Source organism: Procambarus clarkii, chromosome 13, assembly GCF_040958095.1.
Source record: "Procambarus clarkii isolate CNS0578487 chromosome 13, FALCON_Pclarkii_2.0, whole genome shotgun sequence".
In the NCBI taxonomy this organism is placed as follows: Eukaryota; Metazoa; Arthropoda; class Malacostraca; order Decapoda; family Cambaridae; genus Procambarus; species Procambarus clarkii.
The window spans coordinates 19,784,854-19,799,170 of NC_091162.1; the positions used below are offsets into that span (position 1 = coordinate 19,784,854).

General features: G+C 50.1%; 1 protein-coding gene across 1 annotated transcript in view; it reads right to left on the reverse strand.

The window, feature by feature from the left end:
* The window catches only part of LOC123757234 (uncharacterized), a gene marked incomplete in the record, with an annotated part of 84,243 nt that overhangs the window by 65,773 nt on the left and 4,153 nt on the right, over positions 1–14,317 (reverse strand). The window contains 1 exon segment of the mRNA XM_069323765.1: positions 8,362–8,417.

A 14,317-nucleotide genomic window follows, 5' to 3' on the forward strand; every position in this document is an offset into this window, starting at 1 on the left:
GGTGTGTAGGGGGGGTAGGTAGGTTTGGGGCGGGGGGGAAGGTAGGTGTGTGTGGGGGGGGCGGGTACCCCCAACCGTTGCAGAACCTTTTCATGGATATTTTTCAGCTTCAGTGATTGAAGTTGTCAGAGCAACATTTTGCACAACATGTCAAACGTCAACAAAATGTTGGAATTGTTGACGAGGTCTCCGTCTGCTCTGTCAACCCTCGCCAGAGCCAGTTTGGCACTTTTCCTTATTTAGGTTCATGCAAGCTTTAAAAAAGGGTCTATTTCCGTTATATATCTATCTATCTATCTATCTAATCTATCTATTTTGTAGTCCCATATTGTACCTCTTATTTGATGAGTTATCCTTGAGAAAGAGAGAGAGAGAGAGAGAGATTGAGAGAGAGAGAGAGAGAGAGAGAGAGAGAGAGAGAGAGAGAGAGAGAGAGAGAGAGAGAGAGAGAGAGAGAGAGAGAGAGAGAGAGAGAGAGAGAGAGAGAGAGAGAGGAGAGAGAGAGAGATATTCCAAATGATGTCAAATGGTAGAGGGGGTGTGGGGGAGGAGAATCTATCTACCTTATCTACCTTATCTATCTACATCTGTCCAGGGGTTGGGGGGAGGGTGTTAGTCTGGAGTGCTGAAGAGGTTTGGATCGAGTTTGAGTGGTTGGAAATCCAGTCCTGAGTCTAACTTTAGGTTAGACTGGATTCCCAGATCAGTGGTCACTATATACTGTGCTATAAGTCTATATTGGGGCTGTGAAATAGTATTGACCCACAGTGCTTGTAGCCAGATGAATGCTTTTTATTATTATTATTAGTATTATCTCTCTCTCTCTCTCTCTCTCTCTCTCTCTCTCTCTCTCTCTCTCTCTCTCTCTCTCTCTCTCTCTCTCTCTCTCTCTCTCTCTCTCTCTCTCTCTCTCTCTCTCTCTCTCTCGCTCTCTCTCTGACCTCTAACTCAATCAAACAATTCGAACGTCGAACCCTGGAACTCTCCAAGTGTAATTCAGAACAACTGCCCAACAAGCCACGGTCTCCTTGTCCTCTGTGAGTAATTATACCCCCCGTTATATCACTGCTCTATTGCACTAATATATAATTTTATTCTTTGTTTTGGATTTCTTTTGTTTATTATTATTGTTGAAATAGTATTGAAATAATATATATATATATATATATATATATATATATATATATATATATGTATATGTGGAAATAGTATAACACTAAGGATAGATTTCCTTAGTGTACCATTGTACCTTGTCTGCCCCTAGTATACCAGTGTACACCCCCCTAGGCCATTAGTATACCGGTATACTTCAATTATCTTTGTTGCATAGAGAGGCGGGCAGGCGGGCCAGTTCTCTCCTCCTCAAGTTGTAAATTCATTTGTGAAGTCCTGGAGTGCCAGCCCTCAAGGGCCAGGCCTCAAGGACCATCCCTCAAGGGCCAGCCCTCAAGGACCAGGTCATGGCCTTGATGGGAATAGCCTCGGTCTGGGCACCGGTCCACAGTGCCCAAGCCTCGGTCTGGGCACCGGACCACAGTGCCCAAGCCTCGGTCTGGGCACCGGACCACAGTGCCCAAGCCTCGGTCTGGGCACCGGACCACAGTGCCCAAGCCTCGGTCTGGGCACCGGACCACAGTGCCCAAGCCTCAGTCTGGGCACCGGACCACAGTGCCCAAGCCTCGGTCTGGGCACCGGACCACAGTGCCCAAGCCTCAGTCTGGCCACCGGACCACAGTGCCCAAGCCTCGGTCTGGGCACCGGACCACAGTGCCCAAGCCTCAGTCTGGGCACCGGACCACAGTGCCCAAGCCTCAGTCTGGGCACCGGACCACAGTGCCCAAGCCTCGGTCTGGGCACCGGACCACAGTGCCCAAGCCTCGGTCTGGGCACCGGTCCACAGTGCCCAAGCCTCGGTCTGGGCACCGGACCACAGTGCCCAAGCCTCGGTCTGGGCACCGGACCACAGTGCCCAAGAACCCAGCTGAAGAACGCCCACCTCCAGACTGACTGATGAGGCGTCGTGATTGGGTGGCTTGTTGAGGGGCGGGAGGTGACGTGATTGGCTGGCATGTTGTCAGCGGAACTCTCGGGATTGGTGGATATGTTGGAGGCGGCGCTTAGATTTAAAGTACCTAGAAGTAATCTTGAGAAGTGTTAAGTAAGTTGTTGATCGGTCTGTGGGGGAGTGTGGGAGAGTGTGGGGGAGTGTGGGAGAGTGTGGGAGAGTGTGGGAGAGTGTGGGGGAGTGTGGGGGAGTGTGGGAGAGTGTGGGAGAGTGAGGGGGAGTGTGGGAGAGTGTGGGGGAGTGTGGGAGAGTGTGGGGGAGTGTGGGGGAGTGTGGGAGAGTGTGGGAGAGTGTGGGAGAGAGTTGGGGAGTGTGGAGACTGGTTTTTGGAGTTATTTTGCTAGTGCCTTCTTTTGGGCCTCTGAGTCTGCTCATAAACTACAGTTGCAATAATGTACCACTGTACCACTGTACCACTGTACCATTGTACCACTTTACCATTGTGCACCATCCGGCCTGCACCAAGCCAGCCCGGTACGTGACAGAGAGACAGCGGGTCGTCCAATAAGCCTATATTAGAGCCGGCCTTTGAACCAATAGGGCTGCCAGTTCATATGTGTGTGTCGGGCTCAAGCCGGATGTAAACAATGGCGACAATATCAATATATCTGGTTTGAGGGAACAAAGCACCCTTGCCTGCTTGGGGTGGGGGTGTGGGTTTTTTTTTGGGGGGGAGGGATAGAGGAGGGGTGTCCTTGGGAGGGGGGGAGGGGGGTTATTCAGTAATTCATTGTTTCTTTCTCTCTTTTTTCTCTTTTTTTCTCTCTCTCTCTCTCTCTCTCTCTCTCTCTCTCTCTCTCTCTCTCTCTCTCTCTCTCTCTCTCTCTCTCTCTCTCTCTCTCTCTCTCTCTCTCTCTCTCTCTCTCTCTCTGCCCCGTATTTTCTCATTTCAGACCTCGGCAACTTTCAGACCAATCTAACTTATATCATTATAAATGAGCTTTTGGTTATTGTACCAATTTCTCTGTCTCTCTCTCGCTCTCTCTCTCTTTTTCCCCACATTCTCCCTCTCAGCATGTGCCCCTCTCCCTCTCTACCCTTCTTCTCTCCCACCCTATTTCCCTCTTCCTCCTCACCCACCCCCTCGTCCCCATCTCCCTTCTTTCCCCTCACTTTCCTCCCTGTTTAGCCTCCAGCCTCCAATAAGTCATGTTCATTTACATCTATATCTGTATATAAAAGGGGACCCGGTGGTGTCCGGGTCTGTGTCTCTTCTCCCCCCCACTTCCCTTGCCCACTCCGCTCTTTCCTCCCCTCCCCTCTCCCCCTCTTCCCCTTCTGCCACCCCTTCTCCCCTCATCTTCCCCCTGCCCCCTCTTAACTACTCGCTATTTTCATCAGTGCAACCTGAATGAATTGGGTTTATTATTTCCGAGTGAACCATGAAGATGTGGCGGAAACTCTACGGAAAATAAACTCGCGATTTCATTTCAGACTTCATGAAAATTGCGCTACAGCTTAGGATTAGTACAAGACAGGTATAGTACACCAGGATTATGTACTGATGTACATACGCTGGTATATGCGTCTGGTACTCCACACTATTACCGTAACAAAGTGAGGGGTGAGGCTTCAAATCAACCTGCCTTATTCTTGTTCATGTATGTATACTTGGTGCACTAAGTAATTCATTACAACAGGCCAGCCTACCCGGTTTCATTGTTGAATGTTCCGAAACCTCGACAGCACTTGCGAAGACATGGATAAAGTTAACTTTCATTATGACATAAAATGTTTATAATGCGTGTTCCTTAACAGCCCTGTTTGTTTATATGTATACAACCTACTGTACCCCTACTGTAGTTCAAATCGCACGTTGTTGGTCTGACACGAGAGCTGTACCAGACGCAGCCTACAAGCACGAACCTGTAACAACGTTCTAGGTCCCTGTACTTGTTGGTTGTCTGGGTCTCCCTGAAGGTGGCTGCCCCGCCTCCCTCAGCTGTGCTGTAAGGTAGATAGGTATCAGTCAATGTAGATGCACAGGTGTAGTCCCACACGACCTGTTTACCTTCCCTCCACGGCTGCAGGGTGACTCCGTCTGGGCCTTTGTGACTGTTGTCAGGTCTGCACAACTGAGGTTCCCTTTGTGCTGGACACCCAGCTGAAGCCAAACTTCTCTTGATGATGTCATTGACTGCTTCATGTCTGGCAATCTTTCCCTGTGTCTTACGACAGATGAAACCATGGCTGCCGTATTGGTCTGCCCGTGCATGGCCGCAAATACACCGGTGCTCGGTGGAGATAGGGGCGGCAAGGCGCAGAGCAACACCAATACTTAGGGTCCGATGGTCCAGGCGGGTGCCCAAGGAGGAATTAAGGACTGCCAACAGGAAGTCCTTGGCATGGGGAGCTTGTACAGCTAGGAGGCGTGTTTTGTCCTCCCTAGAAACCTGCCTCTAGCCATGCTGTGGCACAGTTCCCTACGGGGTTATCCCCATTTGGACTGTTGGAAGTTGTTCGGAGAAATTGGTCGCGGTTAAGTGTTGGCAGGATTGTCCCACTGGCCGGCTCCTACAGTGAATTTGGGATTATAAATCCCAATACAGTCTCTTAGCATCTCTTTCACTAATTCACTCGCAGCACTGGTCGGGGATAAGGTGGCAGACCTTCTTGTAGACATGTATTGTTGAAAATGATAGACAGTGTGAGAACACTGATGCTAACTCTAATCTTCTCTCTATATCTTTTATTAGACTTAGCACCCGGACAGACAGACAGATACTCTCTCTCTCTCTCTCTCTCTCTCTCTCTCTCTCTCTCTCTCTCTCTCTCTCTCTCTCTCTTATAGTCTTATTCTATATTGTATTCTTCATTTTGGTTGTATTGGTCAGGATATCTCTGGTGATGGTCTCGTTGTTTGAAGAAATGATGTGATCTCGAATAGAGCCTTGTACTTACCTAATTTTACTCACCTAGTTGTGCTTGCGGGGGTTGAGCTCTGGCTCTTTGGTCCCGCTTTTCAACTGTCAATCAACAGGTGTATAGATTCCTGAGCCTACTGGGCTTTGTCATATCTACACTTGAAGCTGTGTATGGAGTCAGCCTCCACCACATCACTTCCTAATGCATTCCATTTGTCTACTACTCTGACACTGAAAAAAATCTTTCTAACGTCTCTGTGGCTCATTTGGGCACTCAATTTCTACATGTGTCCCATAGTGCGTGTGCCCCTTGTGGTAAATAATCTGTCTTTATCTACCCTATCAATTCCTCTGAGAATCTTGCATGTGGAGATCATGTCCTCTCTAACTCTTCTGTCTCCCAGTGACGTGAGGTTTAATTCCCTCGTAGCTCATACCCTTCAGTTCGGGTACTAGTCTGGTGGCAAACCTTTGAACCTTTTCCAGTTTAGTCTTATGCTTGACTAGATATGGACTCCATGCTGGGGCCGCATACTCCAGGATTGGTCTGACATATGTGGTATACAAAGTTCTGAAAGATTCTTTACACAAGTTTCTAAAGGCCGTTCTTATGTTAGCCAACCTGTCATATGCTGCTGATGTTATCCTCTTGATATGAGCTTCAGGGAACAGGTCTGGCGTGATATCAACCCTAAGTCTTTCTCTTTCTCTGACTCTTGAAGTATTTCATCTCCCAAACGATACCTTGTATCTGGTCTCCTGCTCCCTACATCTATCTTCATTACATTGCATTTGCTTGGGTTAAACTCTAACAACCACTTGTTCGATCATTCCTGCAGCTTGTCCAGGTCTTCTTGAAGCCTCAAGCTGTCCTCCTCTGTCTTAATCCTTCTCATAATTTTGGCGTCGCCAGCAAACATTGAGAGGAATGAGTCTATACCCTCCGGGAGATCATTTACGTATATCAGAAACAGGATAGGACTGAGTACAGAGCCCTGTGGGACTCCACTGGTGACTTCACGCCACTCTGAGGTCTCACCCCTCACTGTAACTCTCTGGTTCCTATTGCTCAGGTACTCCCTTATCCACTGGAGCACCTTACCAGCTACACCTGCCTGTCTCTCCAGCTTATGTCCCAGCCTCTTATGGGGTATTGTGTCAAAGACTTTCCGACAGTCCAAAAAATGCAATCCGCCCAGCCCTCTCTTTCTTGCTTAATCTTTGTCACCTGGCCGTAGAATTCTATTAAGCCAGTCAGGCAAGATTTACCCTCCCTGAACCCATGTTGGCGATTTGTCACGAAGTCCCTTCTCTCCAGATGTGTTACCAGGTTTTTTCTCACGATCTTCTCCATCACCTTGCATGGTATACAAGTTAAGGACACTGGCCTGTAGTTCCGTGCCTCTTGTCTGTCGCCCTTTTTGTATATTGGGACCATCACTGGTGAGGTCAAGTATATACACCTTGAGAAGGTTTATATACAAACCTCCTCAAGGTGTGTATACTTGATCTTCTCAAGGTGTGTATACTTGACCTTCTCAAGGTGTGTATACTTGATCGTCTCAAGGTGTGTATACTTGATCTTCTCAAGGTGTGTATACATGATCTTCTCAAGGTGTGTATACATGATCTTCTCAAGGTGTGTATACTTGATCTTCTCAAGGTGTGTATACTTGATCTTCTCAAGTATACAAACCTTTTTCATGAGCAGGTTTGTGAGTCTTCTCGCTCAGCTGTTAACTGCATCGTCTGACAGCCTTCGCGAAGAGTCTTTGATGTCTTCCTGGACACTTTCTACGGTTTTGTGGAGCCGTTGATAAAGATCACACACAGAGATCACACTAACGTGATGCATCAAATGAGCAAATCCACAAGGGCCGTGACCCTGTCGTAGCTCAGTCGATTAAGGCAGTGTCTGGGATGCTCCCGGACGCAGGTACGAATCCTCGTCATGGCCCTTGTGGGTTTGTTCGTTGATAAAGATGTTCTTGTAGAGGAGCTCTAAAGACGTGGAACCACTTATGGAGTGCTGGCTGTTCCATCACAGGTAGAATGATCGTTCACCTTCATTGTATTGACCTCTTCGACGTATATCAGTTAGAGTGTCTCCGTCGTGTAGTGGTAAGACACTCGCCTGGCGTTCCGCGAGCGCTATATCATGGGTTCGTATCCTGGCCGGGGAGGATTTACTGGGCGCAATTCCTTAACTGTAGCCTCTGTTTAACTCAACAGTAAAATGTGTACTTGGATGAAAAAACGATTCTTCGCGGCGGGGATCGTATTCCAGGGACCTGCCCGAAACGCTACGCGTACTAGTGGCTGTACAAGAATGTAACAACTCTTGTATATATCTCAATCTCAAAAGTGTTCAGTCTTGGCCAGGACCTGCCTTACTTCACGGGGTGTCTCGTCAACCAGCTGGCTGTTGGAGCTGTGTGTTGATAACACGCGTGACAGCAACACTCCATGTTGTCACTACACCTGTCACTGGGTGACAGTCTCGACACTTGTAAGGTAATGATGAGGAGAAAGGGAAGCAAGAGGACCACCTTGAGGTTACCTTGAGGTGCTTCCGGGGCTTAGCGTCCCCGCGGCCCGGTCGTCGACCAGGCCTCCATCTACCTCCGACCAGGAGACATCTACACAATAAGGGAATGACAGCTACAGTAATTGATTTGGGAGATTTGGGAGTGGGTAGAATTCCAACACTAACACCAGGGGGGCACACACAAACAGGATGACATCGGCAGCATGTGAGACGCTGGCAAACATTAGAACATCATTTAGAAACCTAAATCAGGTCTCCTTTAAATCAATCTACACAGCATATGTTAGACCAATACTGGAATATGCAGCACGGGCATGGAATCCGTACCTTGTGAAGCATAACGACAAAACTGGTGAAGTTCAGAGCTTTTCGGCAAGAATGGTGCCAGAGATAAGAGGGTTAAGCTATGAGGACAGAATATTGGAGCTAGATCTCACAACCCAAGAGAATAGAAGAAACAGAGGAGATATGATCACAACATACAAGATAATAAGGAAATAAACAAGGGGGACAAACAACAATCTCTATAAATTGAGTGAAAGTTGGTCGAGAGGATTTAAGTGGAAGATGAAAACACAAATGAGTCGAAGGAATGCCAGGAAATACTCGTACCCGGTACTGTTGGTCAAGTGGAATGCACTCAAAGAACAAGTCATAGAAACCACCTCCATCCACAACTATAAAGCCAGAATGGAGAAGCAATTGCGAACATTAGGATACATCAATTATAATACAATAAGTGCAACAAGGCTATTAAGTTGGGCCTAAAGAGCTAGACCTCACCTCCCAAAGACTCTGATAGGTAATCTGTGATAGGTAAGTACCCCCCCCCACCCCTCCCCCCCCTCTACAAACGTAGTTAACACAGACGCTACTGAACGTACCTTTCCGAAACTGCCCTTCCCAATCGCTCGAAGAACTTGGAAGTGGTCGAAACCAACTGAAAAGAGAGAGAAGGTCACTGTTAAATGTTTATCTTGTATTATCCAGGTAAATAGCGTTGTGTTTACTTACACTTCAATGTAAACATTACCTATGGTGTGCTTCTAATTACTGGCTAATTAGGCCTTTATTTACATAAATAAATGATTTGGCTTTTTTGAATTCAAAATTAGGAGTTAATTGAGCATTTGTGACAGCTAATTTGGTGAGCTTTGGTGGCAATATTATTTATGCTGGTCTCCGGTTAACTAATTATCATTATTATTATTATTATTATTATTATTATTATTATTATTATTATTATTATTATTATTATTATTATTATTATTATTATTATTATTATTATTTTGATAGGACAGAGTTTGTGGCTCCAGGGAGCCGGTCGGCCGAGCGGACAGCACACTGGACTTGTGATCCTGTGGTCCCGGGTTCGATCCCGGGCGCCGGCGAGAAACAATGGGCAGAGTTTCTTTCACCCTATGCCCCTGTTACCTAGCAGTAAAATGGGTACCTGGGTGTTAGTCAGCTGTCACGGGCTGCTTCCTGGGGGTGGAGGCCTGGTTGAGGACCGGGCCGCGGGGACACTAAATCCCCGAAATCATCTCAAGATAACCATCTCAAGATTGCTTACACTTCATGTCTCTCCCTCTACACTATTACCTTCCGTCTCCCTTCTCCCCCCGACCCTTCCTCCCTCTCCTCTGCCCCCCCTTCCCTCATCCCCTCCCTCCCCCTTACACCCTCCACAACCCCCACTACACCCCCCCTCCCTCATCCCCTCCCTCTTCCTTACACCCTCCACAACCCCCACTACACTCCCCCTCCCTCATCCCCTCCCTCCCCCTTACACCCTCCACAACCCCCACTACACCCCCCCCTCCCTCATCCCCTCCCTCCCCCTTACACCCCATACACCCTCTACAACCCCCACTACACCCCCTCCCTCATCCCCTCCCTCCCCCTTACACCCCATACACCCTCTACAACCCCCCACTACACCCCCCCCCCTCCCTCATCCCCTCCCTCCCCCTTACACCCCATACACCCTCCACAACCCCCACTACACCCCCCCCTCCCTCATCCCCTCCCTCCCCCTTACACCCCATACACCCTCTACAAACCCCCACTACACCCCCCCCCTCCCTCATCCCCTCCCTCCCCCTTACACCCCATACACCCTCTACAACCCCCACTACCCCCCCCCTCCCTCATCCCCTCCCTCCCCCTTACACCCCATACACCCTCTACAACCCCCACTACACCCCCCCTCCCTCATCCCCTCCCTCCCCCTTACACCCCATACACCCTCTACAACCCCCACTACACCCCCCCCCCTCCCTCATCCCCTCCCTCCCCCTTACACCCCATACACCCTCTACAACCCCCACTACACCCCCCTCCCTCCCCCTTACACCCCATACACCCTCTACAACCCCCACTACACCCCCCCCTCCCTCATCCCCTCCCTCCCCGTTTCACCCCATACACCCTCTACAACCCCCACTACACCCCCCCTCCCTCCCCCTTACACCCCATACACCCTCTACAACCCCCACTACACCCCCCCCTCCCTCATCCCCTCCCTCCCCCTTACACCCTCTACAACCCCCACTACACCCCCCTCCCTCATCCCCTCCCTCCCCCTTACACCCTCTACAACCCCCACTACACCCCCCCTCCCTCATCCCCTCCCTCAACCTTACACCCCATACACCCTCTACAACCCCCACTACCCCCCCCTCCCTCATCCCCTCCCTCCCCCTTACACCCTCTACAACCCCCACTACACCCCCCTCCCTCATCCCCTCCCTCCCCCTTACACCCCATACACCCTCTACAACCCCCACTACACCCCCCCCCTCCCTCATCCCCTCCCTCCCCCTTACACCCTCTACAACCCCCACTACACCCCCCCTCCCTCATCCCCTCCCTCCCCCTTACACCCCATACACCCTCTACAACCCCCACTACACCCCCCCTCCCTCATCCCCTCCCTCCCCCTTACACCCCATACACCCTCTACAACCCCCACTACACCCCCCCCTCCCTCATCCCCTCCCTCCCCCTTACACCCTCTACAACCCCCACTACACCCCCCCTCCCTCATCCCCTCCCTCCCCCTTACACCCCATACACCCTCTACAACCCCCACTACACCCCCCCTCCCTCATCCCCTCCCTCCCCCTTACAACCCATACACCCTCCACAACCCCCACTACAACCCCCCCTCCCTCATCCCCTCCCTCCCCCTTACACCCCATACACCCTCTACAACCCCCACTACACCCCCCCTCCCTCATCCCCTCCCTCCCCCTTACACCCCATACACCCTCCACAACCCCCACTACACCCCCCCTCCCTCATCCCCTCCCTCCCCCTTACACCCCATACACCCTCCACAACCCCCACTACACCCCCCCTCCCTCATCCCCTCCCTCCCCCTTACACCCCATACACCCTCCACAACCCCCACTACACCCCCCCTCCCTCATCCCCTCCCTCCCCCTTACACCCCATACACCCTCCACAACCCCCACTACACCCCCCTCCCTCATCCCCTCCCTCCCCCTTACACCCCATACACCCTCCACAACCCCCACTACACCCCCCCTCCCTCATCCCCTCCCTCCCCCTTACACCCCATACACCCTCCACAACCCCCACTACACCCCCCCTCCCTCATCCCCTCCCTCCCCCTTACACCCCATACACCCTCCACAACCCCCACTACACCCCCCCCTCTTCACCCTTACCTCTGAACACTCAAGAAAATTGACGGTAAAAAACACTTGGTAACTATATTAAAAGTCGATCACAACCCAGCGAAGAGCCGATGGGTCGTGGTTTGTGTGTTGTGATGTGTTGTGATGTGCAGGGTTGTGATGTGTTGTGATGTGTTGTGTTGTGATGTGTTGTGATGTGTTGTGTTGTGCAGGGTTGTGATGTGTTGTGTTGTGCAGGGTTGTGATGTCCAGTGTTGTGATGTGTTGTGTTGTGCAGGGTTGTGATGTGTTGTGATGTGCAGGGTTGTGATGTCCAGTGTTGTGATGTGTTGTGTTGTGCAGGGTTGTGATGTGTTGTGATGTGTTGTGATGTGCAGGGTTGTGATGTGTTGTGATGTGCAGGGTTGTGATGTGTTGTGTTGTGCAGTGTTGTGATGTGTTGTGTTGTGCAGGGTTGTGATGTGTTGTGATGTGCAGGGTTGTGATGTGTTGTGTTGTGCAGGGTTGTGATGTGTTGTGTTGTGCAGGGTTGTGATGTGTTGTGATGTGCAGGGTTGTGATGTGTTGTGTTGTGCAGGGTTGTGATGTGTTGTGTTGTGCAGGGTTGTGATGTGTTGTGTTGTGCAGGGTTGTGATGTGTTGTGTTGTGCAGGGTTGTGATGTGTTGTGATGTGCAGGGTTGTGATGTCCAGTGTTGTGATGTGTTGTGATGTGCAGGGTTGTGATGTCCAGTGTTGTGATGTGTTGTGATGTGCAGGGTTGTGATGTGTTGTGATGTGCAGGGTTGTGATGTGTTGTGATGTGTTGTGATGTGCAGGGTTGTGATGTCCAGTGTTGTGATGTCCAGTGTTGTGATGTCCAGTGTTGTGTTGTCTAGTGTTGTGATGTCCAGTGTTGTGATGTCCAGTGTTGTGATGTGCAGGGTTGTGATGTGTTGTGATGTGCAGGGTTGTGATGTGTTGTGATGTGCAGGGTTGTGATGTGTTGTCCAGTGTTGTGATGTGCAGGGTTGTGATGTGTTGTCCAGTGTTGTGATGTGCAGGGTTGTGATGGGCAGGGTTGTGATGTGCAGGGTTGTGATGGGCAGGGTTGTGATGTCCAGTGTTGTGATGTGCAGGGTTGTGATGTCCAGTGTTGTGATGTCCAGTGTTGTGATGTCCAGTGTTGTGTTGTCTAGTGTTGTGATGTCTAGTGTTGTGATGTCCAGTGTTGTGTTGTCTAGTGTTGTGATGTTCTGTGTTGTGATGTCCAGTGTTGTGTTGTCTAGTGTTGTGATGTCTAGTGTTGTGATGTTCTGTGTTGTGATGTCCAGGGTTGTGATGTGCAGGGTTGTGATGTGCAGTGTTGTGATGTCCAGTGTTGTGATGTCCAGGGTTGTGATGTCCTGTGTTGTGATGTCCAGTGTTGTGTTGTCTAGTGTTGTGATGTTCTGTGTTGTGATGTCCAGTGTTGTGTTGTCTAGTGTTGTGATGTCTAGTGTTGTGATGTTCTGTGTTGTGTTGTCTTGTGTTGTGATGTTCTGTGTTGTGATGTCCAGTGTTGTGATGTCTAGTGTTGTGATGTTCTGTGTTGTGATGTCCAGTGTTGTGATGTCCAGTGTTGTGATGTGCAGGGTTGTGATGTGCAGTGATGTGATGTGCAGAGTTGTGATGTCCATTGTTGTGATGTCCAGGGTTGTGATGTGCAGGGTTGTGATGTGCAGGGTTGTGATGTGCAGTGTTGTGATGTGCAGTGTTGTGATGTGCAGGGTTGTGATGTGCAGTGATGTGATGTGCAGAGTTGTGATGTCCAGTGTTGTGATGTCCAGTGTTGTGATGTCCTGTGTTGTGATGTCCAGGGTTGTGATGTCCTGTGTTGTGATGTGCAGTGTTGTGATGTCCAGCGTTGTGATGTCCAGTGTTGTGATGTCCTGTGTTGTGATGTCCAGGGTTGTGATGTCCTGTGTTGTGATGTGCAGTGTTGTGATGTGTTGTGATGTGCAGGGTTGTGATGTGCAGTGATGTGATGTGCAGAGTTGTGATGTCCAGTGTTGTGATGTCCAGTGTTGTGATGTCCTGTGTTGTGATGTCCAGTGTTGTGATGTCCAGTGTTGTGATGTGTTGTAATGTCCAGTGTTGTGATGTCCTGTGTTGTGATCTGCAGTGTTGTGATGTCCAGTGTTGTGATGTCCTGTGTTGTGATGTCCAGTGTTGTGATGTCCAGTGTTGTGATGTGTTGTAATGTCCAGTGTTGTGATGTCCTGTGTTGTGATCTGCAGTGTTGTGTTGTATAGTGTTGTCCAATGTTGTGATGTGTTGCTTTATGTTGTGCTGTTGTGTGCAATTTATGTGGAGCTCCACATACTTGCCACATCCCTTCTGTGGAACACACACACAGACCAGCCACATCCCTTCTGTGGAACACACACACAGACCAGCCACATCCCTTCTGTGGAACACACACACAGACCAGCCACATCCCTTCTGTGGAACACACACACAGACCAGCCACATCCCTTCTGTGGAACACACACACAGACCAGCCACATCCCTTCTGTGGAACACACACACAGACCAGCCACATCCCTTCTGTGGAACACACACACAGACCAGCCACATCCCTTCTGTGGAACACACACACAGACCAGCCACATCCCTTCTGTGGAACACACACACAGACCAGCCACATCCCTTCTGTGGAACACACACACAGACCAGCCACATCCCTTCTGTGGAACACACACACAGACCAGCCACATCCCTTCTGTGGAACACACACTCAGACCAGCCACATCCCTTCTGTGGAACACACACACAGACCAGCCACATCCCTTCTGTGGAACACACACACAGACCAGCCACATCCCTTCTGTGGAACACACACACAGACCAGCCACATCCCTTCTGTGGAACACACACACAGACCAGCCACATCCCTTCTGTGGAACACACACACAGACCAGCCACATCCCTTCTGTGGAACACACACTCAGACCAGCCACATCCCTTCTGTGGAACACACACACAGACCAGCCACATCCCTTCTGTGGAACACACACACAGACCAGACACATCCCTTCTGTGGAACACACACACAGACCAGCCACATCCCTTCTGTGGAACACACACACAGACCAGCCACATCCCTTCTGTGGAACACACACACAGACCAGCCACATCCCTTCTGTGGAACACAC